Genomic DNA, 6661 nt, shown 5'->3' with positions numbered 1-6661 from the left:
GCATGGCAATCAAAACCATGTCTTGTGCAAATCTGAAAGGTGAGATCATTGATTATGTGTCCTTAACATGCATAAAAAATCTAACGACTTTTGTCAATTTGACAACCACTTTTGTCCCCATGTCATTTATAATAGATGAATCAATGATGGATTAGTGCACGTTGTTTTGTTTTCAATTAATTCATCAACTAAATAAATGGTGTTCTATTACACAATGAGTTCAGGATCCTAAAGACATTTAATGGAAAAGATGTGGAAAACAAAACAAGAGAAAAGTAAAAATGTTTAGTCAAAACCTAATACAATTTTCCGATGATTATGCGCACTTACATTTGTTAATGATGAAATAACTTGAAATCAATCGTACTAATAATAGTTTTTTTTTTACCATACAGCTATCACCAACTGGCAGTGTAGAAAAACGTACAGTAGGTAGGTAAGGAGACTAGGAGTAACTTTTATTTCACTTTTTATCTCTTTCGTCATGAAAATAAATTGAAAGATAGTACGATTCTAAACAAATGTGTGATTATGTTTAATGTTTAGTTTTATGTTTTTGGAATATTAGAAATTAATTCTAATCATCTAAAATTGATTTTGACATATTGATTACTCTTTAAAATAATTGATTTTGTGTTCAGATTTAATTTTAATTTAAAGTATAATTTATAATTTTTGAATTCAATCAAGATTTTTATATTAAACTTATAGTTTAATTCATTTTAATAAAAATATATTTAAACATAAATTATTCTATTCATTAGAATTATTTTTTGGAGTAAAACAAAATATTCATGTCGTTTAATTAAGTATGGATCTCTTTTCCCGTGGTTGTGGTGGTCTCTAGAATGATAAATTAAGGGTGTGTCTTTAAGATTATGATTTCAATGTTCAAGTCAATGAAGTTAAATATTGATAACTTTGTATAAGTGAATGAAAAAATATATGTCATGGCGTACAGACGAGTTTATATATTATAGGCAATTAAAATTGCTTTTGATTGGTCTGGGGCAGAATGCAAGTGCCTGTCATATTGAATATGATGGTGCAGGACATAGAGGCTGCCAAAACTACGAACAAAATCATGGAGGACACGAAGTCTGCCATGACGAGCACAGAGGAGTCTCTCGAGGATGTGGTGAAGAACATGACAAAGCAGTTGGAGAAGTTAAAAGGAGAATATAAAAAAAATGTTCGTGTGGCTAGTCAAGTGATGCATGTTTTTTTAAGGAAATTTCTTAACAGACCTCCTAACTTTCTTGGCCACCCCTGGCGAAATTCTCAGAATGCCCCTATATTTCGGAAATGCATCTTCGAAATCACTTTTTTTCTAATAAAAATGGTGATTTCGGAAGTGCACTTCCGAAAACACGAAAAAAAAGGTGTTTTCGGAGATGCATTTCCGAAAACACCCCTTTTTTGAGTTTTCGGAGATGCATTTCCGAAAACACCCCTTTTTGGAAAGGGGGGTGTGTTCGAAGATGCATATCCGAAATATTCCAAGACTAAATTGGTCTTGGAATGTTTCGGATATACACTTCCGAAAAAATTTAATAATTATTAAAAAAATTAAAATCAAAGTGAATCAATACAATTAATAGGTATAAAATCAAGGTGAATCAATAAAATGAAGGTGAATCAATAAAATCAAGTTGAATCAAAATTTCCTAAACAATTTTAAAGTTAAAAATTATTTTACTAACTTATATAAATCAAAAACATTTTAATTTCATAATTAAATTTTGATTATTTAGAATTAAATATAAAATTTATTCTTTAAATAAAATTAAGACAAAATCTTTTTTTCATTTTTTTAAACTAAATAAAAATTTATAACTCATTTTTAATTATGAATCAGAATAGAAATATATAAATATATAATAATAATTATTAATTTTATAAGTGAAATATATAAATATATAATAATTATTATATAAATATATAATAATATAATAATTATTATAAATTAAAACACTATTTTTTTAATTTTTTTAATTATTATATAAATATATAAATATATTTATAATTAATATATAATAATTATTATATAAATATATAAATATATAATAATTTTTATAAATATATAATAATTATTATAATTATTATATAAATATATAAATTAAAACACTCATTTTTTTAATTTTTTTTGTAAATATATAATAATTATTATAAATATATAAATAAAAAATTATAACTCATTTTATAAGTGAAATTATTTTAATTTTTTTAATTAAAATTATTTTAAATTTTAAAATATGAATCAGAATAGAAATATATAATTATTATTATTCATAACTCATAAATTATATCAAAATATATAATTATTATTATTCATTACTCATAAATTATATCAAATTTATGATATATGAATTAATTAATATCATAAAATTAATTTTTGAGATTTCTTTAGATTTTTTTTGTTGTTTCGGAGATGCATCTCCGAATTTGTCAAAATCCCAATTTTTGGGATTTTTTCGGAAATGCATTTCCGAAGTCTGAAAAAATTTTGAAAAAAAAATATTTCGGAAATGCATTTCCGAAGCGGGGTAAAATTGGGTTTTCGCAGGGGGTGACCCCATGGGGAGGTGGGTAAAGAAAAATTCTTTTTTAAGGTTATTTTTGGATTGATGGAACATGACGGATTGAAGCTGAATGGAATAAAATAATGTTATGTTCCATTGTTTGATTGATAAAAAGAGAATGAAATGGAACAGAACATGATGGAATGCATTGCTTCCCATTTATCCAATTCTTTAATTTTAATTTCATCCGATTTGGAGTTGGCCTCTAGTCCGATTTTGTAAACACTACTTTGAATCTTTTTTGACTTATTGCTAAGTTATAATGGCTTTTTACACCAGTTAACCTTTATGGATGATTTTGTTTCATAATTTGTCTTTGCTAATGATTTTATTTATCATTTATCTCTAGGAATGGTTTCGTTTCATCATTTATCTTTGTGAATAATTTTGTTCACCATTTATCTTAACGAATATTTTTGTTTCATTGTATATCTTTAAGAACGATGTTTTTCACCATTTATCCTTTTATATAAACTTCTTTCACTCTAGAGCTTCTTATAGCCATTTTTAAAATATGCCTTCATGTAATGTGACGTCTCTAGAGATCGCGCTCGCTCAAGGGTTTGTTCCATTTATGTGCCCCTGATGAAAACTTGGTTCGAGGCCGATATAATTGAGGTTTCACCGCCTCCGCTTTGGAGTGACTAGCTACCAAGATATGAGTGTGCTTGGTGTGGCATTTTTTACCCCTTTGAAAGTTTTTCCGTTCTTTCAAAGGTAGGTGGTACATGTGGAATCCTATTATAATTTCATTCAAATTTAATGCCCATATACTATAGTGAAAGATGATTTCATTATCTTAGTGGCATTACCTTCGTGAATTTTTGTAAAACTCAACATTTATTTGAAAAAGAAATAAATTATCTTTAATAGCGCTTCAATTTGGTAGCATTCCATGTCCTTAAAATGAGTTCCTTGGAAAGGGTTTCAAGGGTGTAAGCTTACTTTCTTAAACTATCCCGAACTCGGTTTGATCCTTTCTATTTTGTAGAAAACTTTTTTTGCCAATGTTCCTCCGTCAAATGTTATTCCTGTTAGTGCTTTTGAGGATTGGCTTTATGTGTGGTAAAACTAATTTAGCAGCAATAGGATAAATAGAATTATAACTTGTAAGAGAAAGCATGTTGTGTTGAAATGTTTCAACATCTGGAACAACATGTCGAAGAAGATGTCGTGACATCCTATTTGAGCTGACAGTTTGGATTCTGTTATAACAGAAACAGAATATTCCTAAAATTGGATCCTATGTGGAGCTATATCTAAGGAGATCAAGGAGAACATTTAGGAAACTAAATGTTGAAAGATTTTATAGGAGAATCTGTTGCAAAAGTGTAACAACTTATTGTTGTTACTTGGAGCATATTTTATGGAGATATTTGTGGAGAATATCTTGGAGCTTATATTGTGGAGCAATTTTAGCAACAGTTTGTTATGTCAGTTTGTTACGATTTAAAGGTCAAAAGAATCAAGACAGAATATTGAAGATCATATAGTTTCTAATTATGGAGACAATTTAGGAAACTTATGATTAAAGACCTTTCTTTTAGCAGAAGAATTCTGCTGACTTGTAACAGCAAATAAGGCTGTGATTGAAGGCCCAAATCCAGTTGGCTAATAGGTTATAAATAAGCAGTTGTAACTTAGTTTTAGCAAGCTAGCCGAGTATTGACAAGATGTAGTTTTTAGGTTTAGCCATGTAAGTGAACCACCCGGTTTGAGGGATGGTCACTGATTTGTGCCTCGAAGCCTATAGGCAAGAGGTTTGTTTTACTCACTCAGAATCTGTGAAGCAATGAGTGAAGTTTTGTTCTTGGAGAAAGCTTGTAAGCAACTTCAAGTTAACTTTGTATATGTGTTTAGAATGTTGGTGAAGGGTTGTTGATGCAGTGGCTGAGGTGTTGACTGCTAGACATCATTGCTATGATTGGGAGTGGAATGGAGATATTCCATATCTAAGGAGGACCTAGGTAGAAGGGTCATTGGGTAGTGATTAAGTGAGAAGTTGTAAATGAGGGAGTTTAGATTTAAATTGATACTGCTAATAGTGGATTACATCCCTGGCTTGGTAGCCCCCAGAGTATGTTGATTGAACCGAACTGGGTGAACAATTCTGTTGTGTTTTTATTGCTTTCCTGCACTGTTGTTTATACTCCTACCTTGTCTGTTTTATAAAGTCAGATCAGATGTCAAGATATCCTTATATGACATCTGAGTCTGCTGTCACAAGAATTTCAATCCCAATAGACTATAAGATCATTGTGTTGGAAACATCGGGGCCAACCGCTCTAATTGTATTTAGAGGCAGTGACTTGCTTAACAACGATGTTTGTGAGGGTGGCAAAACATCTTCTTTTGTCTAAGAGATCCATCTCTTCTTTAATGGCTTGTGAGTTGTTCCTTTCTTGCAAAGGAAGTGTCGTTTTCCTTCAAAGATCCCTAATTTCTACCAGAATAATGGTTTCAGTTCCATAGGTAAGCCTGAATAAGGTCTCATCGTTTGTTGAATGTGGTGTAGTTCGACAAGCCCAAAGTACACGTGGAAATTCCTCGACCCAATTTTCTTTGGATCCTTTAAGCCTCTGTTTAGCCCTTTTAATAACATTCTATTGGCGGATTCAGGTGGCTCATTAGTTTGGGGATGTTCCACCAACGCAAAGTGGTGTTTGATCCTGAGATTTTCTAAGAGTTTATTCATATTCTTGTTTCTGATTTGGGTTCCATAGTTGGTGATAACAGATTAGGTAATGTCGTGTCTCGCAAGGATAATTCTTTTAAAGAATTTTTCAATGTTGGCTACATTGATCTTTATTAGGGCTTCTACTTCAATCCATTTGGTGAAATAGTCATGATGCTTTTGACATTGATCATAATTGTTGACATATTTTTTTGGCATCTTGAACCATTGACAACCACTAGTATCTGGCCTTGAGAATCTTCTTGGCAAGGGATATTCCTCCTAGGTGTTTTATGGATACGCCCTCGTGGATCTCGACGACCATGTATGTGGCTTATTCTTCTTTGAATCATTTTACTATTTGTTGGACATGATTGATCTGTACAATGCTCCCCCTAAGATAGAATATAACGTTGCTATTCTTTTTACGAGATTGGCCTCAATAGGATTTGTCGATAGAATTCTGGACTCGATATACGCCAAATTCAATGATTCCCAAGAGGAACATGCGGTATCTTACTTCACAAACATTATCATCACCGAAATTGTGTTGTCGGGTCTGCCCAAAATTTTATGTATAAAGGAGTAATTGACACATGATGCTTGACTTGAAAATTTTGATAGGAAGTCCACAATCGTGTTATAATATCCCTTGTATATGTGCGCTCTCATGAGATCTAAACATGGTAAAATTTTCTCTTGTAAAGGCGGTCCACTTCTACAATAAAGGGTCTTTGGTTTTTCTTTCTCCCTTGACTTACGAAAATACCAATTGTAATTTTTTTTGTAATTTGATGTCTTCTGGTCCCATCTCTGAACCTAAAGTGATATTGGTAACAAAAGCTTCATATTTAGCTTCATTTTTGGAAGTAGGGATTTCAAAACGCAAGAATACTACAACTACCAACCATGTTTCTCTCTTGAGGACTAGCCCTACTCGGCCTACATCGTGTAAGGTCGTGTAAGGTTTTGGCATAGCTAGTGCTATTTCTGCAATTAAATTTTTGAATACTTGGATCCTTAGAACTTTTCCTAGTTTAAAGAATATATCAAACTCGAATATTTAGATTGACCATTATGTCATACATCCGACAAGTTCCACTGGTTTGTTCGAATGATGATGATATGCGCCAAAAAGTAACATTGCAAATTTCTAAAAGTTGAGATAAAAGTCAAGCAATTTTTTAGTAATGCGTTTCTAGGTCGGCTAGCGCTTTGGATACAAAATATACTAGGTTATATTCCGTACCTACCTCTCGAATGAGGATGACACGAACCACTTCGCGAAAATCAATGAGGTAAAGGAATAGGGTTTCTCTAGCCAACAACTTGGATTAAAATTGTGGGATGGGTAGAATTTCCTTTAGCAACCTGAAGGCTTTCTCGCATTCCATGATCCAATCAA

This window comes from Vicia villosa, linkage group LG1 (assembly GCF_029867415.1).
Source record: "Vicia villosa cultivar HV-30 ecotype Madison, WI linkage group LG1, Vvil1.0, whole genome shotgun sequence".
NCBI lineage: Eukaryota > Viridiplantae > Streptophyta > Magnoliopsida > Fabales > Fabaceae > Vicia > Vicia villosa.
The sequence above is the reverse complement of the archived record's forward strand: the minus strand, read 5'-3'. Positions refer to the sequence as shown.